The 26,705-nt window shown below is 45.6% G+C and overlaps 1 long non-coding RNA gene across 2 annotated transcripts in view; it reads right to left on the reverse strand.

The window, feature by feature from the left end:
* Nucleotides 1-11,148: 11,148 nt before the first annotated feature.
* The window catches only part of LOC106149799, a 66,799-nt gene continuing 51,242 nt past the window's right edge, over nt 11,149-26,705 (reverse strand). Inside the window, exon 5 of one of the 2 annotated variants that reach the window (XR_001236201.1) lies at nt 11,149-12,186. This is a non-coding gene — a long non-coding RNA (uncharacterized LOC106149799). Of the gene's footprint in view, nt 12,187-21,826; nt 21,912-26,705 lie in introns of those variants that run through there. The other variant, XR_001236200.1, reaches the window with a different exon arrangement.

A 26,705-nucleotide genomic window follows, 5' to 3' on the forward strand; every position in this document is an offset into this window, starting at 1 on the left:
AACAAGCCAAGGACCATGCGTTAGGACCCATTATCCTTTTCCATTCCATCTCATGAAGCTAATCTCTTGGTCACCAAGAAGGTGCAAAATTAGGGAAGGCAGACTGAACATTATATCATTTCCAGTGGGCAAATAATACAAAACATGTCCTATGTGTTGACACTGTGACTCTATCTTTGTACAGGAAGAGCTATGTGTGCACATCCTACATATAAGACAGAACATATGTTAAGCAAGCAGAAAGTTTTACTAGTAGCCCAGTTCTGGTACCCATGGCCAGAAATGTTCCCTCATTTGCCACTCTACCTCCTATTTATTCTCTAGACCAGAGAGTCCTAAACTTCGAGGTTTCATGGATCAGTAGTGTTTCTAAAAATTTTGGAGGAATAATGCGTGGTTGTCCTTCTTTTACCTTAGAAAATTGAAATATGGACACAAAAACAACAGCCACTTCCATGCACAGATTATTTATTTGTTTATGTATTTATTGGTACCAGAAATTGTATTTTTAATTAATTTTATTGGTAGGACTTAGATATGCATAATGATCACATTCATCATAGGGAATTTGTACCTGTACATAGTATATCTTGATTTGTCCCCCATTGCCCTCCCCTTCCTTCACTCCCTATTTGCAAAAGCTTTGTTTCCATTTTTTCTATTCTTTTTTTCTCTTTTCCCTTCCCTTCCTTAGTTCCCTATACTACTTCTCATGTTCCCCTTCCTATCTGAACATTTTCTTCCTATTACTCAACATGTGTATAGCTTTTGGTTCTTATTTACACTGTTGGTTTCTCACACAAGAGAAACAATGTTGTATTGTTATATTGCTACCATCTAATATCACTGTCATTATATACAATGACACCAAATGTTTTCAGAATTCCAGCATAAAGATTGTCCAAGAAATGTGAATTTATGCACATGTAGTACACGGTACTAATTTTTCTCACTTCTCCTCTGAACAAATGGTCAGACAATACTTAGCTTAGGACGCCATTGGCTCTGTAGATCAGGTTGGGATGGAGCTCTTCTTTTGTGCAGTACTGCCTTCTGTGCAGCCTGGTATGGAGTCCCCCTGTGGACTATTCTAATTGTTATACTTTTCTTATTCACTTAAAGTTGTATGTTGATATTTCTCCCACTCTGACTTCTAACAAGCCCTTGAAGTGGTTCTAATACACAGAATAAGTTTAAGAATGTGTAAGTTCTAGAGACTAAGAATTGAAACTAATTCCGAATGTCTGATTTTGTTTCTTTAGCATCTATCTGACACGAGAATTAGGTGATAATTATGGAAGGAGAGAAGGGAAGAAGAGTAGAAGGGATGGAAGAAAGGAAGGAGAAAGAACAGGATTTTCCTACAGGAAAAAAAAATCACCCTAACATCTAGGTATTTCTACTTTTAATTCTTAAAAGTAAAAGGAACCCTCGTTTGGAGAGCTGCACCAGACATCCTCATCTGGCCTGGGAAAGAGTATCCAGATATAAGTCAAGCCCACGCCACCAACTTCCATCTTACTAGATATCAACCATGGTTTTTCTGTGGTTTCTCACACTCTGGAGATAAGTGACACATGAGCTTCCTGGAGGAAAATGGGGACAGTAGAAGGCTGGAGAAAGGGAAAAAGTTATGAAGGGGCTCATGTGTGGGGGTCTGAAGGAAGTTGAATTCATTCGAGCCACACTCTGAGCTAGCAGGCAAGCCAGGAGATGGTCTGGAAGTTGAGCTTAGAGGTCTGTGGGTTCATGGGATTGTTTTACCACCTCTTAAAGGCCACACTGGTGTTGGAAAGTTATGAATGTATCTTGGAACAGGAAGCTCTGCAGGATTTAAGAGGCAGCCATGGTTTCTTACTTTCTGGCTTGCACAAGATGTTGGTTGATATACCACAGTGCAACAGGGTTTGCTATTTCAGAAGGAAAGAGACAAGTCAAAATCACCTCTACGAGAGGAAAGAAAGAGGCCTGCATGCTAAAGCCCATGAGCAAGACTGCTTAGTTTCCCTAATTACAGCCCAGATGGCAGAAGATGTACCCTCTCCACAAAAGCCCTCAAGGAAGGGGCCAGTGACACCATCTCCTCTTACCCCACCCTCTTCCTTGCACCAGTGCCCAGGAAATGGCATCATGGAAGACAGACCAATGCCCTCATGTCTGCAGCCCTGGGACTTTCCTAAATGGAGAGAAAATTTCTGTTTGGGGAATTTTAAAAAATCTTTGTGTTGGATGTCTTCCCCAGGTCCAGCTTCCAGGCTGGAGCAGAGGATGAATGAATGTCAGAACTTGCTGAAAATAGGGGAATGGATTTCATGACCCCAAAAGGACCCCATCAGCAGAGGGACTCAGAAAAAGAAAATAAACAAAGGAGGCAAAAGAGACAAGAGGCAGTGGGTGGCAGAAGCCAGGAATTAGAGCTGATCTGAAGTTCAGGCAAGGACAGTTGAAAGATGTGGGAAGCGATTATGTGACTCTAGTGATTCACTCCCTCATTCCCTAAGCAAATATTTACGGAAGTCCTGCTACCTGCCAGGCATTGTGCTACTCCCACAGAGTTGGAGGAACTAGAAAACAGACACCTTTACATAGGACCTGCAGATGCCACGCTTGCTTTTTAGCACTATGTATTTAATGCTCCCAACAATCCTTTATTCGTGTCACTCTCATGTTACATATGAGGAAACTGAGGCAGGTGGAAACGAAGTAACTTGCCTTGTGTCATCCAGACATAAGTGCTAGAGCTCGGGTTGGAAGGCTGTGTTCTTCACAGCCTGTGTATTGCACTAAGAGGAAGTATCAGTGCTGTGCTCAGGTTCACCAGGAAAGGACAAGGTAACAAAATGACAGAGGCGAAGGCTCACAATCTCTCCCCTTATCAAAGCTGAGTTCTGAACGATAGTGAGCAAATCATAAGAGAAAATCATTAAAGCTTGAACTAAGATAGGAAGAAAAAAAAACTAAAGTTTTCTCTATCTCTCCTTCCTGCCATCACACACACACACACACACACACACACACACACATGCACACACATCCTATTGCTTATGTATCTCTGGAGAACCCTGACTAATACACCTGTCAAGAACATAACACAATACATGTATCTTATAATCCCATGGGGACACTGAATGCATAACCAGTAGCATTTGAAAAAGTGCATTTCATACAAAGTAAATGCTAGCACATTTGCAAGCTGGAGGACCCTGGGAGGGTTCCATACATTTACTCAGTTTTGCCCTTATCTGGAAATTTCAGGATTCAGGACCTAAGGAAGTTTTGTGTTGTCTTGTTTTGTTTTGTTTTGGTAGCACTGGGGATTGAACTCCGGGCCTTTTCACTGAGCTATATCCTCAGCTTTTAATTTCCTTTCTTTCTTTTTTCTGTTCATTCACTCATTCTGTCTTTCTCTCTCTCTTCTTCTTTCTTTCTTTCTTACTTTCTTGCCTGCTTTCCTTCTTTTTCTTTCTTTCTTTCTCTTTCTTTCTTTCTCTTTCTTTCTTTCTTTCTTTCTTTCTTTCTTTCTTTCTTTCTTTCTTTCTTTCTTTCTTTGAGAGTCTTACTAAATTGCCCAGGCTAGGCGCCAGAACTTGTGTTCCTCCTGCCTCAGCCTCCCAGACTGCTGAGATTATAGCCATATGCTACTAACCGCAGCCTAAGGAAGCTATTTTCCAGTGTTATTTTCTGACTTTAAGAAGAAGGGAGAGAGAAGACAGAAGGAAAATACTACCTATAAGCCCGAGAGGAGCAAATGTGTATGTGGCCATTGTTTTTGCGTTCACTTACTCTTTGTAATTAATGCTCCAAGGATATAATTATATGGTTAATTGCTCTGGTATAAACAAAGCCTCAGTCTACACTGATACAGGAAGCCAGTGGCACTGTGTGCACAAACAGGGAGGAGTGACTTCTAGAGGTCAGCTCATCTCATTCCTTCCTTTCTTCAACCACTCAACAAACACATCCTCAGGAATTTGCCAGTATATAAGAAACAAGAATGTGTTTCACCCAGCAACAAGTTTTGTTTGGCCAGCGTGCCATTTTTAAAAATTAGGAAATTTCAAATTAAACTCCAGATTCTCTGCAAAAATTAGCATCAAGCACATTCTGCCCACATTTTTGTATGGCAGTAACAAGCCAGAACTAAGTCAACAGGGCCAGACTTTAACTCTGCTCATACCCACTGTCCCCTGGGACCTCACAGTGGCCCACTTCTGTCATCTACTGTGTCTCCGGGCACCTTGAACTTCACTGCCCTTGACTATGACCTTTGGAAGGAAGACTTTGCTTATTCATCTGAGGGTGCCCGATGGGGCTCTTCACAGTGCCTGGTGCTCTCAAAGCTCCTACGTGGGTGGACACAGGCTTCAGCTAGATCTAGCTGCAGTGACAATTTGACTTCTATAGTGGCAGGCAGGGTCACCATCTGCTAGCAAGAAGCGGGTGGAGGTAGCGCCGAGGGAAAAATCCAGTCTCATTTCCAGAGCAAGGCCCAGGGTGGGCGTGTCAAGGCCAAGAATGCTGCCTGTACAATTTCAGATGACAGCTTGGACGTGCCTGGAGACAGGACAGGGTGGATGGAAGCGCTGTGCCCCAGGACACATTTAAAGTCACAGGGACTGAGCAGAAAATGCCTGTGGCATTGTCAACCCCCCAGGGACTAAGCCCCAGACTAGTGGGAGGGAGCAAACTGGAACCACCACAGCTAGCTCAGAAAAGAGGAGAAAGTGCAGTTGAAGAAACTGAACAAATACTAGCTGGACCCCACCCTGGCTTTTCGGTTACTTTAGATTTCCAGCTGCACCCCACCCCTCTGTTCTTACACGGGTTTCTAGAAGCAGTATAGAAGAGTTGCCTAAATACTAAGTGCCCCTGCCTGATAGGCCACCTTGGCTTTCGACCTTGTCTCTGCCTGGCTTTTCCCTGGCCTCAGCCTGCCTGCATCCCACCCTCTCCTCCGAACACATCGCATATGCCACCTGCCCTAGGGCCCCCACTTGATAACAGCCCTTCCTTGCATTGCGCGGTCCTCACAGAAAATCCTAACTAGGGACTGTGCTCCAATTATATTTAGACACAGCCCTGGGGCCTTGTTTGGGCCTACGGAAAGAGAACCATGGACTCTCAGCCAGCTGAGGCTGCAGAAGGGGAAATGACTTGCCCGTGGTCTCAGTGGGAATGGCAGAGGCAAAATCTAAACCCTGGCCCTGGAATTCTTTGTGATTCTTGACAGACTTTAAAGTTCAGCTCCAGTGACTGGGGTAGCGATTGCAAATCCTGTGCCAGCACCACCTACCTGAGTGACTTTGGAAAAATGACCGAATCTCCCTGTACCTCCCCTTCTGGCCTGTACCATGTAGATAATAACAGGACCTCTGCCCAAGTGCCGTTGTGTGGGTTAAAGCAAAGAACCCATTTATGGAGCACTCTACAGGTGCCAAATGCTGAGCTGCCTGCTGAGAGAAATGAGTGAAGTGAGAATGTGTAAAAGTGGTTTGCAAAATGCTCTATTCAACTGAGGGGTACAATTACCCCCCAGATGTTTGGGAACTGTCCAATATGATAGACACTGGCCACCTCTGGCTATTTAAATTAATTACCTGAAATTAATATTTACAGTTCAATTTTTCCTTGGTTTCCCTAGCTGCATTCCAAGTGCTGTGTAGCCACCTATGGCTAGTGGCCACCATATAGAACAGTCTGAATACAGAACATGTTCACTAGGGTAGACCATTCTATAAACTGGTACTAGAGAATCTAACAAGGACCTGGAAGTCCAGAGGAACTCTGAAAAGGGAAAATTAGCTTCTCTTTGGGTTCCCTTTGAACACTCTCCTTTCTTTTCCTTCGCTTCGGGGATCTCTCTGATCCTCTGATCTAAATTAGGAACAATATAAACCCCTAGGGACAAACCTGGGAAGTATTCTGATTGCAGTCTGCTCTTGTGGCATAGGGCTCAAGGAGGAAGGGGGCAGGTTGATCACCTCTTCCAGTCAGGGTTCTGATGTGCGGTTTCCAGCAGGAAGAGAGAAGTGGGTGGGACACAGGCCCTGATCCACCCACCTCCAACTGTGAGAGGACAGGTGCAGGGTGGGGGCCATCTTGACTTTCCTGGGAGCCCCGGAGATTTCATTTTGGCCTTTGCAAGGGTTTTACCTGTAATTTTGGCTAAGAGAATATAAGGAAAGGGGGAGAGAGAGAGAGAGAGAGACAGAGACAGAGACAGAGACAGAGAAGCCAGGAAGAAGAAAGAGGGAAGAAAGAGCTCAGAGGTTCACTGAGTGATGAAGAGACCAAGGGAGGAAAGGGAGAGCAGAGCCTTCCTTGAGAACAGAATGTCCCAAGATTCAGAGAGGAACAAGACTGTGCTTCGGGCTGTCTGATCCCCGCCCAGCCCAACCTTCCGCCATCTGCTGGGCTGACTCTCCCCTGGTGGCAGCTGGTCAGTAGGACCTAGCTTTGACCAGAAGAGAAAGCTCTGGGGAGAGACAGAGGGAGAGGAGCTTTCCTTCCTCCTTCAGCCTTTGGAATGTTCCTTCCCAGCCCTTCCTGCCAGAGGCTGAGGTGCTGAGGTCCTGTGGCCTCTCTTTTGTGGTGGGTTGGAGATGGAAAGGACTTGGGCCCCCGTATGGAAGCCTATTCTCCCCTTTCCCTGTTACTCACGTTTTTGATACTGTTGATGGTGTTTCCAAGGCAAAATCAGGAACCTCTCCCATGGGCTCGCCAGTGCCCTTACAGCCAGCTTTGCTGCTGAGATCCTTTTGTTCCTTGGTAGTCACATTCTGTATAGGAATGATTTCTTCTCCAACCCCTCTCAGCTGTAAAATTCAGTTTTGTTCTTTTACCAATAAAAAAAATTGAGACTTAGAAAAAGAAGCTGACCAGGTGAAGGGCACTTGGCTCAGAGGGATCAGGCCAAGGACTTGGGACTCTGGGTTCCTGGTCCTCTGTTCTTCCCCTGTCCCCACTCATTCTCCACCCGTACACTACACTAAATGAAGAACAGATGAAGTTAACAGCTCCATACTTAGCAGTAGAATGCAACGAGATCTCCACCATCTTTTCTTGGCACTCTGTATCTTTTCTGACAGAAGTGGACATTTATGAGATTTTGTGCTTTTTTTTCTTTTAAACATCCAAAACTGATCTTGCAGGCTGATTTTCAAGATTTTTGGGGTTACCCACTTTCCAGGGCTATTTTAGGGCTAAGAGGGATTTGAGGGCTAAACATTCTGGAATAGTCATGGAATATATAGTCGTACATCTACAGAGTCCTAGGGACTGTCAACTGCCCCCTCCATTCACCACTACCTTCACCACCCTGGCAAATATTTGCTAATGACAGTAATTTCATAGGACCCTTGAAAGTTCCTGAAAGTGACAGAGGCTGCAGGCAAGTGAAAGGAGAAGACATTACTTCTAATTTCCAAATAAACAAATTCACAACTCAATTGTGCTGCCTGGATAGTTCCAAATTCTGCCTGCTGAGCCTGATTTCCCTCCTACTTTTTTTTCAATTATTAAAAATACAGACCATCTGCCATCCACATAGGAGGAAGGAGATGGCCAGAGGGCCATCAACAGATCTTACGTGATGCCAGGCCCAGGGAGCTCACCTCTGCCAAGCAGCCCCCACTGTCCAATCCTACAAAATGCCTGGAAGATTCCAGTTATTCTTCCCTGGGGGTTTTCTGTTTCTTCTCAGAAGAAAATCAGTTTACAAGGGCAAATTCAAAGTGCACACAGCGAGGAGCAAGGGGTCATGATGTGGGGTTAGGAGAGTTAAAAGGCATGGAAGAAAGTCCCACAACAGTGTTTTCCTTGGGAGAATCTGGATTTTGCATGACTTCTGGTCTCCTCAGAAAGTCAGATTTTCACATAAAGGTGTTTGTGCTGACTCCTACACCCACTGATCATCAGCAAAACTAGCGATTGGACTTCATCAACAACCTAGGTTTACAAACATAGAGTCTAGCACAGACTTATTTTACTTAATTTGCATACGAGTTCCAGGGAACAACGAGGGATATATAGGTTTGCCAGTCACCCCGACTGAAACAGTTAGTTAACTCTTAAAGGTAAAGACTGATGTAGCACAGAAATCTACAAACTCACACAGGAAGTATTTGGCTTCCTACTAAAAGTAAATCAGTCTATTAGTGCTGATGATAGACTTCTGAACCACCACTCTTGGTGGTATTAAACGCTAAGGCTCATGGGTGTTACAGGGATGACTACTAGTTTTAGCATTTTACTTGAATCTCATGGTCTCTGGACCCAGACTGTCTGGATTTGAATACTGGCTCTTCATTTTGCAGCAGGCAAGTTACTTAACCTCTTTATGCCTTAGTTTATTTTATAAAATGAGCATAATTACAGTACTTATATCATAGGGTTACTAAAAGTATTTAGCAAGTTAGTATGAGTAAAGCTTTTAGAATAAGCAACATCAGCTATCACACTTGCTGCTGGCTATAGCTAGATACCCCATCCAGGAATGGGTGTCTCTCTTCTTGTTATGCCTGACATGGGACACCACTGTCATTCTGTCTCTAAACAAGAAGACCAGGCTCTTTCTCCAGAACTTGCAATCCTGCCTCTGAAGGCATGGTTAAGATAAGAACTAGGACACCAGGAGCTTAATCACCAGGACCTCTGGCAGTAGGCAGTAAAGTCAGTAAAGTCGAAGGTCATCCTTCTACCCCCTCCCACAGAACAAGAAAGACCTCCAGATTCATAGCTCCCACATCAAAATGTCGCATGGCTGGAAAGGATCTGTGATCTCAGGTAACAACTGAGAGGGAGATCTAGTTCCCCTCCCCTTGAAGCCAGATTGGTCTTTATTACATTGTTTGACTAACAGAATGTGGCAGAAGTGACTCTCTGGGACTTTGAAGGCCAAGTCTTTAGAAGCCATGCCTCTTTCTCCCAAGACTCTTAGAACTCTGTTTCTTAGAACCTCATATAAGATGATCAAGTATGCTTTTGCCGAGATCGCTTCCAACACCTGAGACTACATGAATAGGAAGAGGAGCCCAACTGAGCCCAGCCTTCCTGCCATCCCCACCAAGGCACTGTAGATGAGAGTGATTATGTGTGCTGGATAGTCCAGACCAGGCCATCTGGCAGCTAAATGTCACTGAGGGACCCTAGTTCCCAGCATATAGAGCCAAAGAGTCATGAGGTTGAGACTTATCCAAAATTCTAACCCATAATAGAACAAAATACAACAAAATATTCTTGTAAACCATCAAGTGTTGGGACAGTTTGTCACACAGCAATAGTTAATAATACCTCTTCCTCATCCAAGTATAGCCAAAGATGTATAAGTCAGATGTATCCAAAGTCAGATGTATCCAAAGCAGCTCATGACTTAGTTCAAGGGACTTTGGGAAAATCTGCCCTGGATCCCTTTTCTTGGGAAGTCAGTCCTCCCTTATCCTCTGATAATGTTGGTCATTATCAGAGCAGACACGGCTAGTGACAGACATGGCTAGCCATTTAACAAACCTATTTTCTCTCCTGCTAAGCTCACAACCAGACTATATTCCTTAAGACCATGACAGTCTTTTCATGTGACTGAGTTCCAGCTAATGAGAAGGGGACTTGGTCTGTGAAAGAAATTCCTGTGTGATGGCCCAGTTTCCCCTCCCCTGGCTAAGCACTAATGCTCTTGCTGACCTTAGAAACCACGTGTGGAAGATGGCAGGGCCCCATCAGAGTATTCTCCCAGTTGGACTTTATGTAACTAAAAGGTAAATGTCTATTGTGCTGAATCTTAAGATTGACAAAGCTACTTGTTACAGAAGCTAGGGCTATCTTACTAGTCCACTGTGGCTAGTATCTCTGTCCTGGGCAATCAGAGAATTCCTTCTGTGTAGCCACTGAGATTATTCCCAGACTAAATTAGAGTCACTTCCTGAAATGTGTTATGTAATCTTCGCTTGAAATCCATGATGGCATTTTGTTGAGAGAGAAAGGAGACAGAGACAAAGAGATTGAGAGAGAGAAAGATTCAGCTATCCCCAAACTAGATGACTCCTTGGACTATCTAGTAACATAAGCCAGCTGATCACTTCTAGGGAAAAAGGTATTAGCAATATAGTTTTATCCTTTATTATGGAAACATTGAAGAATCATCTTGGATTTAGGGAGCTCTATGTCTATACTGGGCCCAAACACAGAGCTCTCATAACGCAGGGCCTTGCTGATAAGTCAATTGAATCTTGTATTTGATTTTACTACAATTCTTACACCTGTCACATGGATAGCTGTAATCTAAGTAATGAACCCGGGATAAAGGACAAGAATCAGTTCTACCTTTCTCTGTTTTTAAACCCTAACTATTCACCCCCAATATGTGTCTCTTTAGGAATTTCAAGTAATATGAGAAGCATTCCAACTCCACAGCTTGGTGGTATTCTAAACTCCTAGGGACCATGTCTGGGAGGTGAGGGCAGATAGCAACACAAGGGTGAGGAGAGGTAATCAAGGATTAAGCAGAAGGCGTAAACCTTAGGTTAAAATTCCATTTCTTGAGTGGAATACTTGAGAGGTAATGTGACACATTTGTCCTTTGCAATTTACTTTTGTCCTTTGTATCACCCAAACTTTCCATATATTTCCATTGTAGTGGATTATACTATATCCTCCCCCAAAATATGTCCAAATCTTAACTCCTGGTACCTGTGAAAGTAATCTTTTTTGGAACCAGGACATTTTCAGATGTAATCAAGATCAAATAAGGTAATTCTGGATTAAAGTAGGCCCTACTCCTGTGACTGATATCTTCATAAGAGAAAGGAGAAGGAGCCAGAGGGGAGACAGAAGGAAGAAGTCCATGTGATCATAAAGGGAGAGGCTCGAATGCTGTGGCTCCAAGGCAAAAGACACCAAGAATTGTCAAAAGCTACGAAAACTATGAAAAGGTAAGGGAAGATTCTTCCCTAGAGCTTTCACAGGAAGCACTGTCTTGCTCACATTTCAGTCTCAGACTTCTGGCCTCCATTACTGTAAGAGAATAACCTTCTATCAATTTTCACCAATTCAGAGATAATTAGTTAAAGCCACCCCAAGAAACTAATATACCCATGCTTCTCATATAGGTAAAAATGTTCCTCCCAGTGACCAAGGCAGAAGAAGGCACCTGCAGCAGTCCATTCAGTCATGAGCTAGAGAAAAATAAGTTCATCCAACTGGCTAGGTGTGATACTGCTCAAAACAATTGCTTGGAAGAAAGGATGCATTCCTATTTCTTCCTCTGTCTCTCAGCCTGAACTCACATTTAGGTAAGACTCACAGGTATATGCCAATCGGCAGTGAAGAGATCTCTACCTGGGAAGATTGTTTCTCCAAATTTCACCAGGAAGGAGAATGGAATGACTAAGAGTACACACGTGGGTGCCACATTCCCTAGTCCCATGGAGCAACCTTGAGCAAGTTCTCTATAATGTTTGACCCTCGCTTTCCTTGTCCGTAAGTGGTATAATCGCAGTAGCTCCCTCCTAAGGTAGTTACAAAGAGTAGAAGAGCTGCTGTCTGTAAAGTACCAGGCTTGGTCTACCGCAAGGCCCAGGGTTTGCTGTGGATTTTATTAGCTGTTGTGAATGAGACAGACCCTGGCAGACCAGCACAATGGAAAATTTTAAGCACAACAATTCTGTTTGGCCCTCTGTCCCCATCTCTCCTTTTCAGCCTTCTTTTCTTTCACTTTCCTGTTTTTCTCAAACATTCACAATTACAGATCTTCCCTACCACAACTCCACCTCTAACTGTCCAACTGGCTCTCCTCTCTCGCCCCAAATGGTCTGGTCTGTCAGCCTCTCTCTCACACACACATGGCCTCGCTGAGGATGTCTTCTGTATCATACCATCTTCCACGCACCTGCCTCATCAGTACAAAGCATTATTTATTATGGACCCAGCTGACTTCATTTAAGAGACAAACTCCCACCCTTCACTCTCTTCCTGCTTCCTCAATCTGAGGTGGAGACATCTGGAAACCAGTTTAATAAGGTGGCTGACAGGCAGCTGGTTCCTGGAGTGTCTCACGGGGGGCTCCAGGGAGCCATTCTGCAGAGGAAGCTGGAAGAGGCCGAGTTGATGGACGGCTGGTCTCAGCAAGAATCCACTCAGCTCCTCCAGGAAGGAGAAGAGCCGCTTCCCCTGCACTCACATGGGGGACCCCACCTGTAAAGAAGGAGGGAGCGAGGGTGGAGAGGTTACAGAGGAAGGCTCCTGCAGGCATGCTGTACCCCTCATAAGCTGTGTAACTTCAGGGAAGAGACACTGGACCTCTCCTTCGTGTCCATTCAAATATGGAGTTGGCCAGATGAGTTTTAAAGTCCCTTCTTCTGTGAACACTCTGGAATCCTGGAGTGGAGCAAAGGCACCTAGTGATGGGCAATCAAGAAGAAAGGGCAGGAAAGGTCAGCTGCAGTGTGTTCCACTGCCACTTGGCAGAACCCCCGGGTGTTGTGTGCGGTGTACCACTAATATAAACAAAGGAGATTTGAGGTTACAAGAAGAGATGGATATGTGTACAAATCATCCCAATGTCCCATATCATAGCACCAAAGTGTAAGAGTTTCTCCCAGTAAGAAGCCAGTGACTTCATTATCTATTGTAGGGATGAATCTTCCATAGCTAAAGACATGAGAGACCAGTACAGCTGAGTACAATGGACGTAACCAAATATGTAGCAGTGCCATACCTACTATACAGGCCTGTAGAAACTGAATCATAAAGAGAATAAAGTACTGGCTGGGCCAAATGCCTAGCACATGCCTGTAATCCCAGCTACTTGGGAGGTTGAGGCAGGAGGGACACAAGTTCAAGGCTAGGCTAAGGCACATAGGGAGAACTTGACTGAAACTTTTTTTGAAGAATGGAACTGGGGATATAGCTCAGTGTGATGCCCTGGGTTCAATTCTCAGTGCTAAAATACATACATATATACATACCTACATGCATATATACATACATAATACTGACCCATGCCACAACTTGAGTGAACTTGAAAAAATGCTTAAAAACCACCAAATTCCACATACTATATGGTGCCTTTTATATGAAACATCCAGAAGAGCTAACTTGATAGAGAAAGCAGGCAGATAAATCAGTGGCTGCCATGGAAAGAGAAAAGGAGGATGAGGGTAGTGTTATCTAATGAGTGTGGCCTGAAGTGACCAAAAAAATTACTGAAACAAGAGGTGGTCCTTATCCAACACTGTACGTTCACTGTTGCTCATCTGAATACTTTTATTTTAAAGTAAATAATAAATAAATAAAATAATTTTTTTTAGGAAAAAAAAAGCTATGGAGAAGAAGAATGTTTTGGACTACTGGGAAGCATTAGCCCTGCGGTCCATGGGAGGTGGCAGTGTAGAGTCACAGCCATCCATGCCAGCAGCATGGACTCTGCTGCTCACATCCTGGGTTCAAGTTCCAGCTCTGTCTCTTGATAACTGAATAACTTTGGACAACTTACTCAGGTTTTTGTGCTCCTCTGTTTCCTCATCTGTGAAATGGGGATAATATTTTTGTATGACAGTGAGGGCTGAATCTGCTAGTACCTGTAGAATGCTTGGAGTAGGCCTGATCTATATATGTGCTCAGCAGATCTAAGCCATTCTTGTTCCCAAAGGGTTAGCACTTTGTCACCTTCTGCCACTACCAGCAGCACCTTTTAATGTCATGCCATGTGTATATCTAAACTCAGAACATGTTTAAGCTTGGAGGTAAATAAATGGGGCCACAGTCAACCATGGGGCTGGGTAATTAACCCCATGGAAGCAAAACTTGCTCTGATGATAACCCCTAGTTCTAGGAGCAGAGTTAGGGGTAGAAAGAATATAGCACAAAGTAACACCAGAAGGAAAAGCAGAACTCTGGCCCTGACAAGCTCCAGAGAATGACTAAGTGTGAGACTCCCATCCTGTCTGGCAACGTGACATTTTAAGGGGTCTCTCCTTTCTACCCTCCTCACTCCCTCAGCTGTAGCTGCAGATGTTGCAAGAAAAATTAGAACTGAGTTTTCTCTCCAATTTCAGGAATTTGCATATGGTTTCTGTAAAGCTAGTTAATATTTTTATTTAAATAGACTTCCTTCTTCACTTCAACAAGTGTATTTTATAGGAAATTTTGTGTTCCAACAAATAACAACTTGTCAGCCAAATCCAGCAGCCACCTGCTTTTGCAAACAGAGCTTTATCGTATTGTCAGTGGCTACTCCTAGGCCACAGCAGCAGCATTAAGTGATCACAACAGAAGCATTTTGACCTGCATAACCAAAAATATTTACTAACATCTCCTTGAAGAAAAAGTTTCTGTACTCCTGGTTACAGTAAAAACCAGCACCACTTACCTCAACTACAAGGAAAAAGCACAAATTAATATTTTGCAAATAGAATATCATTATATTCTAGATTCTGTTATTGACACTCAACAAGTATTTGCCATTCTAACTGTGTATTCATTCTCTATTAAGCACTCACATAAGCCAACTTGTCCTTGGATATGGAGGCAAACAAGGTACAAAATTCACTGCTTTCATGGGATTCATATTCTGATGAGAGAGACAGGCACTGAAAAATTAAGTTGCCCTCATTATTTTTGACCGTTATGATAACCAAGGTAACAGACAACACAGTGCATGAATGAGCATTAAGTGGAGATCTTTTCAATTCAAGGTCAAGGAAGTCCTGCCTAAGAAGGTGACAGCGGGCAAAAACTCCAGCATTCCTGGCAGGGAAAACAGGAAGTCCAAAGGTATTGAGGTACCAATAGACTTGATAGGTTTTCTCTTGGACAGCTGGATACATACAGTTGACCACCTGTAATATCATCCTCATCCCCGATCAGCACATCCTGATAAATGAATGGTTTGATTGTGTAAGGATGCACTTTAGAACCCCGCACATCAGTTTTACTGGTCCTTTAGGCCAGAACTGGGCTGAAGCATGACTTTGATCCACCTCTGTGGAGAACCATGAAGTAGGGAACCCTCGTTGGTTGCTCTGTTTTAAGGCATTCCTTCTGGGAAGGAATCTGGGTGCACGATGTTTACAGCACTGGTGCAAGAAAAGGGACAGGAGCAGGACTGGGCAGAGGCAGAAGCTGAATGTGGTGCAGCCCAGTGAGGAGGCCCTGGCCGTGGTATGAGGAAGTCTGAGATGAACAGCACCAGTCAGCCCCATCCTAAGTGGAAGTGTCCAGCCCTGCGTGCCCATCTCACTAGGTCATTGGAGGTGGTCTGCTTTGAGAAGGACGTGACCTTGGCGAGGTGGCTCGGCACTGGACCTGACCATGAAGGAGTTGACAGCTGGGTATGTTCTGCTGAGCATACCCAGCAGCTGGGTGGAGAGGTCTGGGCAGCACATCTCCAGGGCACCCACAGAGGAGTTTAGCAGGTCCTCTGACTGAATCCCCACCCCTCTGTGCCTCTCCTGTTCTTCCCCAGAAACTCATAGCCAGCTGTCCAAAAGGTGACCTAAAAAGTTAAGCTGAGCTAAAGCCTCAGCTGGAGTGACTTAGTGCAAAGCTTTTTCCTCAAGACTAGAAGACAGGAAACCATCAGGACTCAATAAGCAAATAAATTGTTCATGAATGCATCTAATAAGAAACCATGAGTCATTACTGTGCGCAATAGGCAAAAAAAAAAAAAAAAAAAAAAAAAAGCTCCTGGTCTTTCTCAGGCACAGCGAGATTGGGGCTCAGGACATTTTCTAGCTCTCCTTGACACCCAAATCACACACCACCTTCTGAAATGACGAGGGGGCCCGGCATTATCCTGAAACTCTTGGTGAGGCCAGAGCATCTCTGACCACCAGTGGCTGCTCAGATCATGGCTGATAACCACAAGGAGGAAGCCACGTTTCAGTTACTCCATGAAAGTCACTTTCCCAGTGAGCTTGGAGGAAACCTGCACATCCCCCCAAGAACTTCTGGAGTGTGTGGAAGTGGAGAGTACACTTGCTAGGTCAAGTCTCCTTGCATCCCCCAGACTTCTCTGAGGGATGTCACAGCAGTGGACCCCTCTGATCACACTGAACCATTTGAGAACCCTGGAGTAAGGCCCAGCTGTTGCTTATAGATGTGTTATTCTGGGCCTCTGATGGGTGTTAGACTGCAGTTGCTGACAACCCCTAGCCAAGCAGCCCCCTGGAGGGAGGTGCCCTACATCTGGTACTAGGTCTGGAGGGAAAGGTCAGTCCTGGACCCTTTTGGTTCTGTATTTCTTGTCATTGTCCCCTCCGTTGTCAAACTTTTCCCGTAGCCTGTCATCCCACTGCTGGGCTCCCCTGGGTTTGATCCAGCTCACACCCTGCACATTGTCAGGGTTGTGTCACCATTGTCTATAGCAGCTCCTGCCATCATCAGCATCATCTCAAATGCCTTATCCAAGAGCTTCCCTGAGCGCCTCTCAGAACCCCTCCACCACACACACACACCTCCATAGGAAGCGTGTTCCCAGACCCCACCACTGCCCCGGAGTCCTGGACTGCATGGGCATCGGCCACATCACACCGTACCCAGGAGGAATCAGCACACAAGATTCTGAGAACCTGCTCTTGCCTGGGAGAGGAGAGGGCAGCTTAAAAAGGGACAGGGGCTGAGGACAAGGAGCAGCAATCAGTTACCCTGGTCAGTTATCCAGCTGTCCTAGTGGTCAAGAACTCAGAACTCACTGTGCTGTTTGTCCTAAGGAGGCTTCTACAGCCGTGTTGGGGTGATAGGGTGGTCATGATCTTGTGTCCCCTGCTCTGCCCCCACCTCTTGGAAAAGACTCACTTCCTCCTCTAGAGGCTGCTGAAAGAGGACACCTACTAGTTACTTCTTGGCTATCAGCCCCCAGGCCTGAGCCCCAAATTGCATCCTTTGTAAAGTAGAAAATAGATTCAGAAATGTAAAAGCAGGGAATTCATTGCTGGTGGTACGAGTCAGAGAAAAGATGACTTAGATGTAGGTGGATGGATTGCAAGTCAGACACTCCAGAAAGGTGGATTTTAAAGAAATCTTCTGCATCAGCACCCCTGCAAGTATCCAGCCTTTTTTTTTTTTTTTTTTTTTTTTTTTGTCTTTTTGAGACAGGGTCTCGCTATGCAGTTCAGGCTGGCCTTGAGTTCATTTTGTAGCCCAGGCTGGGCTCAAACTCCCAATGGTCCTCCTGCATGCTGGGATTACAGGCTTGTGCCACCACACCCTGCCAGGTATCTACCCTGAGTCAGGTCCTCAGAGCCATAGTCAGGTCTACCAGGAGGTCCTGACACCCTCAGAGCCAGAGTCAAGTCTACCAGGAGGTCCTGAGACCCAGTTGCTAGGTCACTGTCAGTGTGGGAAGGTACAGAGCCTGGACATGTGAGCCTCCTGTAAAACAGCCTGTATGATCCCTCCTGCTTCTACAGATGACAGCTCCCCAGGTGGATTCACACATATGGTCTCAGTTGGTCCTCACAAGCACTGTCAAATGCAGAAAGGGACTGTTATCAGCAGAAGGTGGCCAAGGCAAGCCTCGGTATGGAGTGGGTGGGATGAGGAAGAGGCCTCCCGAGAGCATGCACTACTCCTTGGCCGAATCATCACAGCAAGAGGAAGGATACAGGTCAGGAGAAAGCTTGTGAGGACATGTGGCAGCCCTGCCACCAACAGAGGACTGGATGGTCAAGGTCAAGGTGTAAGGAACTAAGGGACCCAGGCAAGGCTCATAGTGCGGGTGAAAGGACCACCCCTAGGGTAATGGTGGTGATGGGGAGAGGAAGCCAGGAAGAGAGGCTGCAAGTCCCCTGGCCTGGGTATCTAGGAAGAGCTGGGAAGTGCTGTTTTTGCCAGAACCTGGAAAGGAGTGGCTGTTTGGGGGTGGATGTGAAGAGATCTGTTCCTAAAGGAGACATCTGTCAGTCTCCATCTGTCAGTCTCCATGAGCCAAGTGAAGTAGGGAAGTCTTCAGGATGGCCAGGAGCCCAGGGATCAGAGATGGGAAGCGATAATGTCACAGAAGAAGAAATGAGCAAAGCATGACTTTCTTTTCCCACCCATTTCTGGGTATCAGTAATCCTCTTTCTACTCTGTCCCAGTCATCCAGAGACAAAAGGCTGCTCCTTTCCTCACCTGGTGACAGGGCAAGACTGGCTGTACCTTGAAGGGCTATTGTTTTTCCTAAGACTATGGAGCATGATGCAATATTAAGGAATTAAGGAGGTTGATGTGGATGCCTTAAAGCAGGATATGGTAGAGAAGTCAAGGAAGTCTCTAGGAGACCCTCAAATCTCCCAGCTTCCACCCTGGCTGCCCCTTTTCTGCCCTTTCCTGTCTTCTCTGAGCACCTAACCTTTGGCCTAACAGAGTTCATCCCATCAGAAGGAAGAAGGTGGTAGGTTAGTGATACTTTTTCCCTACCCCTCTACCCCTGCCAGGCATCAGCTTGACTCTGCAGCTGACCAGCCACCCCAGGAGGTGTGGGAGTAAAATAGCTCCCACCCTAAGGTTTCAAATGACTGTGTCAGGTCAGAAATGCTGAAAGCCAGAACAGGTGCGAACTCAGGCTTAAGCTGAATTGTTTTGCAGTGGACCTTAAGGTCATGGCCACTCTGAGCAACATCCAGGCAGGCAATGCAAAGACAAATTTATACTTTGTGGTCTCCACAAACAAATAATGTATTTGGGGACTTCTAGTTTAGTTTGTTCCTCTCTTTTTTCTTGCATCCAAGACTTAAACAGAAATGGGTCAGCACCAAGGGAAGGAAAAAGCAGTTGTCATATGAGACCTTCAGAGGAGATCATGTCCATGCTCATTGTACCTCTCATTTCTGACCAAAGGTTACCTGCATTCCAGCAGGGTCCAACCTCCCATCATCTCACTGTCCTGGGATTTGCTAAGCTCAGGAGCACAATGTGTTCCACATGGAGCATGTAGAAAAGGATCCTGTGTTCTGGGAGTAGGCCAGGAAGGGTGAAAGTTGATAGATATATTTTCTGGTTTCCTCCTGGGGTGGGCACACCTCAGAGGCAGCAGGACTGAGTCCACATAGGAAACCTGCTCACTAACAAACATCCTTTATTGACTCTCTACCCTCCTTACTCCTCTTTCCCTCTTTCTTACAATGTTCCCTGGAGTCACTTTGTAAATAAGCCCTTTGTGCTAGTCAGTTTTCCCTTTGCTTTGACACAATACTGGAGATTCACAATTTAAAGAAAGAGAGGTTCAATTTGACTTATGGTTTCAGGGGTTTCAGTCCATGGTCACCTGGCTCCAAGACGTAAGTGTTATGGTGGAAGGGTATGAAAAAGCAAAGTTGCAGGGCTGGGGATTTAGCTCAGCGGCAAAAGCGCCTGCCTGGCAAGCGCAAGGTTGTGAGTTCAGTTCCCCGTACCGGAGAAAAACCAAAAAAAAACAAAAAAAAACAAAAAACAAAGTTGCTCAGTTCACTGGAAACCACCCAGCAGAGAAGGGGAACAGCAGCAAAGAGGAAGAGCCAGGTCAAGATGGAGAACCAAAAGTCTCACCTGTATGATACACTCAGACACACCCAGAAAATGTCCTTTAATCTCCCAGACAGTTTTTAAGTCAATCAAATTGAAGCAATCAATCTTTACTGGCACACCCTTACACCCTGCAGAAGCCCGTTTTTCATGGCTATGAAATTCCTAAAGCTAGGTTCTTAGAAGAAAAGAGGTTTATCTAGCTCACAGTGTGGAAAGCTGCAACTCCAAGGTCAGAAGGCCTCACTGATTCAGCTTGTAATGAGGCCTCTGTGGCAGATGGCATCAAAAGGCATGATTTATGCACACAGATGCCTTATCTTGGTGACTTTAGCATCTCCTAACCTAGCCTTTGCAAAGACTCTATAGAGCAGTCTCCAGAAAATCCTGGTGGCCTGGGAAACACAAAAGAGTAAGCATCAATCAAGAGAATTTCATGTTGCTTGGAAAGAGACAAACGGTGTTGAACTGCTTTCCAAACCTGAAGCCAGCATGCAGCCGTGACTGTGGTCCTTCCCTACACCCGGCACATGGCCCATCTTCTGAGCCTTGGGCCACCTCCTCCCTGAGCCTCCCTTCCTTTTCTCATTCATCTCTCTCAGTAGTTGACCTTTCTGCTCAGGGCCCACCCCAGCCAGTTGGCCACTAAACCACAGGAGCTGAGGATGAATTCCAGGAGAAACCCACAGCACACTGGGTGGCCAGAGGGTGAGCAGTCCCATCCGTGGGCCGCAGAGGGGAGGTGAGTCCCTAACATGCAGGGCCAGAGCCCAAGGGGGTGGGGTGACTCTCCTGCATTCTGAAACCCTTTTGTATTTTCAGGGAAATTTTATCCATATGTTTCTGATTCATTAACACTTAACTCATCAACATGTTATTCAGTAAGAGCTTTTTGAAGTTCAAGAACCTTGTAACAGCCTGTTTAATGACCCTAAAGGGCTTTATACTCAGTTTTTGAGAAGGATGTGAGGGTTTATTTTCTTCTCTTCTCTCCAGAAAAGCAAGTGCTCATATCCTGTATAGTGATTCAGGCCTATGAAACAAATTTTTGGAAAAGACCATGAGGTAGAAAAATAAAAGTCCTGGTATTAGCCTTAGGTCTGCCTTGCCTAGTGTGATCATTCCTAGGTTGTTCATGTTCTCATAGCTTACGCAGTCGTCCTGTGCCAACCCTCAGGTGGCACAGAATGATGCCAAAATCCAAAGGATGCTCACAGCGCAAAGCTCCTGTGATCCCCACCCCTTCTGAGAACTGGGCATTAAACCCAAGGCCTTTGTACTAAGCTAGATTCCCTCTCCTTCTTCTATTTTTTATTTTTAAACAGACTCTTGCTGAGTCAGTAGGTTGCTCATGATAGTTTTAAGCTTGTGACTCTCTTTCCTCAGCCTGACAGAATCCTGGGATTACAGGTATGTGCCACCATGCGTGGCTGATTCCAAATTTCTTTGCAACCATGCCCTCACCCCCCCATGCCTTGCCCAGGCTTCAGTAAAGTAAACCCTGTTGTTAAGGAAGATCTCACCATGAAGTGAAGCCCAAAGAGAAGCGTGAGTGTGGCAGAGCCCAAACTCAACTATTCAATGGATATGAAGTCTGACTCCTGAGAATCAGCTGTCCCTCGGCAGAAAAGGCAAAAACAGGGAGCTCTTGGATGAAAAGAGCAGCAGAAAAAACTGCCCATAAAGAGCAAGAGATAACAGACTGATAACTGGGGACACTGTAGGCTTCCTGCACATCCTAAATGAAAGGGAGAGCAGACTCACCTCCTCATTGCATCTCTGACCTACTAAATTTCTAATTAGCTGCCCTTCCCAGAAGCAGAAGAATGGGCAAGATGACCTTCAGAGAACTCTTGCTCACCCCAGGGCTTTTACAGTTCTCCCATTAGCCCAGCTTAGCTCAGCAGAGTCCACTAAGAACAGAGGGCTATTATGTCATTCTTCCCTTAAGACCACAGACTCCCAGGGATGAAAAGGTCAGATACTTCCAGTGCCCTCTGGGGCAGCCCACAGATGCTAGTGCTTTGTCATTTAGGAGAGGACAAAGCCACAAGAGTAACCACCAGGTCTCCCAGCTGGTAAACCTAGCCCCTGCCTCTCTCTCTCATCCAGCAGGGGGGACGTTGGGCTGCTTTATTAGTTCTGGTACCTGAGTAAAGAGTGAAAGAACCAAGCACTGAGCATGGCAGCATACGTGGTGAGATAATGTTGCGTACTTGTAGTGGGAATGAGGAAACTGAAGTCATCCGTGTGCAAATGGATATTCATGTCTATAGATCCAGACACAAAGAAGGTTGTTGCTTACTGAATACTTGGGTCTGCCCATCTTCACTACAAAGGTGGGGTCCAGTCCTGCATCACTTTTTCCTCCTATGCCATAATTCCAGTTTATGGGTGACACAAGTCTTGTGGCTGTCAACATCTTTATTAAATGCCTGGGGTAAAGGGAGAGGGAAGGCACCTTAGACGTTTTGCAACCTAATCTTAGGAGTGACATCTCATGGCTTCTTCTGTACACTGCTTCACTAGAACCAAGTTGACAAGCTCAGCTGACCCTCAAAGTGATGAGATCATACAGTGTTAAATTTAATTTCATACAATGTTAAATTTAACATCATACAGTGTTGATGTACATCATACATGACTCATTCTCTAATTCACTTGTCTACTTAAATTGTAAATTTACCACTGTATAATATGGGTTGGGGGTCAGCAGGTACCATCTTGGAGCTGCCTTCCACATCCTTTCTGGCTTGGAAATCAGAAGATGTGTGTTCTAGCAGCCCAATTTCTGGGCACAAGGCCTAGGCCAACTCTTTTCATTTCTCTAAGATTTCCATTCTGTGTGTAAAATGAACACGCTAAGATGATTTCCCAGTTAATAAGAGCCACAACTCAGTTGCCTTGGAGACTGAATGACAAAGTCAGTCATGAAAAAAAAAAAGACTCTGGAAACTCAACAATCCTTGTATCCTTGTAGGGAAATCTTCTCAGCCCATACCCATAGACTTCTGCTAAAGTAGCCCTCCTGGGGAGGACACCAATAACATACCTGTAATTCTTCACCTTCTGCCTCCTGGCCTTCCATCTGTGCCACTGAAGCTTTGCCCCTTTTTACTGCGCCTAGGATGGTGGGTACCAGAGAAGAGCTTCTGCAGGCTTATCTCTCTAATAACTTTTATGTAACTTGTTCATGGAGCACCTGGCCCCCGAGGCACTTGGGTGACAGATGACTTCCCATTAACAAGCCAGATCCCCAGTGCCTTAATCAGACATGAGGAGGTGATGTTTGGTCACCCTTTTCCACATGACTCATTCTCTAATTCACTTGTCTATTGAGCCTTATTTTGACCATGAACCATAAATTAAGAGAGATAGTAAAGAAACAGAATGACATGGAATTAAGGCAAGAGGAGGAGGAAGCTATATGAAGTTAAATTTAACACTGCTAGCACTTAAACATGATCTCATTGCCTCTTACCAGCAGATTCTTGTGAAGCTCATTATCCACGTGGTCTAGAGGAGGGGACATGGGCTCACTGCCCACACAGCTAGTATGTATGAGAGCTAAGACCAAGCCTAGGTCTGTTTCACATTAAGCTGAGAACCCCTCTTCAACCTGGCTTCACAATACTTGATTAGTTTTATGTAAAGCAAACCTTGCTTTAACTAGTGTGAGAAAGACTAGTCAGCATTCTATAGGGTTGAATCAACAAAGTCCACCAGAGGGGACTTCCTTTACCCCAACCTGTGATCAATCAGTTATTCTCCTGAGAGCGCTGCAAAAACAGACTTCATCAGGACTGTAGATATCATCAGAAAAAGATCAGAAGTGAGAACATTTGCATCCCAGAGGTTGCTGGGACTCAGCACCTCATTCAGAGAGTGGGTCGATCCTCACCCGAGTCTGTCTCTCCTCTAAACATGTCCTGATATAAAATGCAGCCAGGTGCCTTGAGGTTGATCTGAGTTCTGGGAGAGGAAGACCTCCACTGGCCTCCCCTTTTTGCTTCTCTCCCTGTCCCCTCAAGAGCCACCTAAATCTCGGAGGAGAGAGAGCCTCAGTCAGTGCTAACTTCTTTCTGGACCACGCACAGCCTAGCTGAAGACGAACAGCTGTGAGCATGGGAGGCAAACTCATAAAAGGCCTACGAATTTTACTCACGGCCATAAACACATTAGAATAATTAGAACTTGACGGTCCCTCGCAACCTCCTCACGTCTCTCTTCCCTGGCATTTGGAAAAGAACTTGAGACCAACACACCAGCAGCACCAGGGCCAAGATGTCTTGAGGCTCAGATGCAAGCTTCCCTTCTAAGGGACTTCCCAGTGCCCAGTAGTAATCAATGACTCACTGATGACAGCAGCCACCCGCAAAGTTCTTTGTCCTCTTACTACACTAATCTGATGCTCAAACTGCCTCCTCAAGTGGGCAGGGCAGGCTTCTGCTTCATCTGTCAGAGCCATGGGCCCTTAGTGTATCAAGGCACTGTAAGTACCTAAAGCCTAATGTATTCATTATGATTACAAAACATCTACCCTGTGGGCACTATCTTCTGATTGTATTAAGAATTATTTCCTTTCATCTTCAAAATACCCTGTGAGGATAGCTCTTTGCAAAAGAAAAATATGATAATGAAGGAGATTAAGAAAGAAATTTACAGGGGCTGGGGATTTAGCTCAGCGGCAAAGCGCCTGCCTGGCAAGCACAAGGTCGTGAGTTCGGTTCCCGGTACCAGAGAAAAAACAAAAACAAAAACAAAAACAAAAAAAAGAAAGAAATTTACAGTGTCACAAAATTAGAGTGGTTGAACTAGGACTTGGACCCAGGCAGTGCGACTTTCTCAACTGCTGTTCAGTAAGGGCTCCTGATACTCCACAGCACTCAATAAATTCAGCGGGAACTTGCTTTTCCCTTCGGGGAAAGCAAAGCCATGTCTTACGTGTGAGACTTCTTTGCAAACAAGCTCTCCCTGAGGACACTGTTCTCCCAAGTCAGTATGAAGGCCTAAGAGATGAGGACCACTTTCTTACCCCTCCTCCCATGGTAGCACCACTAAAAAACAGTCTTATATGGGGAAGTCAGCAATCCTTCCCCACCGTTCATGCCCTACATACCTGGACTCCTCAAGTTTTGCTCCCCATGTAGGGGAACAAGAAGTACAAAGAGTAAGGTATCCCCAGCCCCAGACATGGGAGTCCGAGCTCTCTGTGTGTCTTTGAGTGCTCTTCAAACCCAGTGGTCAGAGACTATGAAGTGGGTGGCAGGAAGAGACAGGGGACAGCATTTGCAGCCTTGGCTGTAAAGCTCTTGTCTCTTGAAGAAGAGGCAAACACACCAACGAGCAAGATGCCCATGGAATTTGACTTGTGAATGCAGATTTCTGAGTGGTCACAGGCCTTAGATATCACCCAGTACAGTTTCTTCATTTGACACATAAAGAAAATGAATTCTAGAGAATGGTGTTTTGTTTGTTTTGTTTTGTTGTGTTGTGTTGTGTTGTGTTGTGTTGTTTGAGGAAGGGTCTTACTATGTAGTTCAGACTGGCCTTGAACTCACTATGTAGCCTAAACTCACAGCAATTTTTCTGCCTCAGCTTCCCAACTGCTGGGATTACAGGTGTGCGCCACCACCCTTGGCTGAGAATAGTTTTTGGAATCCTGTCAGGATGAATCCCAGCCTGGTTAACCTACTACATGGACATTCCACTAGATTTCCCACTGCCTGCATACAGGAACTCATCAAACCTTTCAGGCAGCTTTGAAGTGGCAGTCCCAGACACAACTTGTTGGCCCAGGACTTTTCATATTTCAAGGACAGATATTCTACAAAGGTGAGAAAACTGTAGGTAACGAGACCATATGACTTTTGTATAAGCTGGTACCCTTCTGCCAGGGTTGGGGATCAGGGCATACTAGGAGAAATGGGGGCCTATAGGTACCCTAAACATATGAGGTCTTAGGGTCATTCGTGGTGGAGAAGGCAATGCTTTGTGATTCATTGAGCCAGCAGCCACTTCTTGGACACCAACACTGCCACCATGCCAGTGCCTGACACAATAGGGAACAAGCAGATGAGGATTGCATGCACACAGTCTAGCCCTTGGTGGTTCAGCTCTTGCTACCACCTAGCTGTGCTTGTCACAAGCCACTGTCCCACTCTGGATCTCATTTTCTTCAGAAAATGAAAGAATTGAACCATATCACCTCTCAGGGCCCTCCCTTCAAGCTGTAGCGTCTGGGAATCTATGGGTCCTTTGGCTGAGAGAAGAGGTCCCAGCACAGCAGACTTCCCCCTTGCCAGCCCATTGCACTAACCAGCAGAACACATGGCCTGGCCCCTCTTGGCCTCTGAGCCCCACCCTTACCCAGTCTGTCTCAGCTCCCCGCAGCCAAGTATGGTTGCTCTTCCCATTTGATATAGAACAAGACCCTAGAGATGGAGGAAGAGACCTGCAACACACACACACACACATACACATACACACAAGAATTGGAGTAAACACAAAAAGTCACAACATTCAAACAAGTGCAAAGGACATACCAAGAATCCTCTGGCACTACCTCTGTGAAACACCTGGTCATGTTTAACCCAAGCTTCAAATGTGATTTCCACGTGGATGCTCCTCCTGGCAGGGATGGTGGGAGGCAGACTGGATACCCTTGGCATGGGCCGAGCTCGCCTGAGTCACCCCACTGCCTCCTAAGGGACAGGTTCCACTGTGCCAGCCAGCATCTGACAAAGGGAGGTGCTACCACTCCAGGTCTCCGCCATGGTCTCACTTCGAATGTGCTCTTTAACCTAAGCTCTGCCACCACCTCCCTTGGAGCCAGCAGATGGGGAAACAGAAGGGAGATGGCTAGTAGGTCCCACTGGCTTCCCATGGAGGACCTCAGCTTAATAGAAGTTGTCATGTGTCAGCTTAGGGCATGAGCAGTGCCGCCTCAATAGCAGCTGCTCCAGCGGCCCACAGCCAACCTGGGGCTGATGTGAAGGGGCCCATTCTAAGGCGAGAGAAGGAGTCCCGGACCCAGGCATGACAACAACCAGGCACAGGTGAAAGGGAAGGGACTCTAAGTACAAAACTAGCCTGCTTTCGTTGGCCAGGCCAGTTCCTAGCATGAAATACTTCTGCCTTCCAGATATGATGAGCAAGAGGAAAGGAGGGAGGACCTGATGCTATGGAATTCACTACTAAACTTTGTTCAACTTCTCCCAAAAATTCTA

This window comes from Chinchilla lanigera, unplaced genomic scaffold, assembly GCF_000276665.1.
Source record: "Chinchilla lanigera isolate Chin_1 unplaced genomic scaffold, ChiLan1.0 scaffold00052, whole genome shotgun sequence".
In the NCBI taxonomy this organism is placed as follows: domain Eukaryota; kingdom Metazoa; phylum Chordata; class Mammalia; order Rodentia; family Chinchillidae; genus Chinchilla; species Chinchilla lanigera.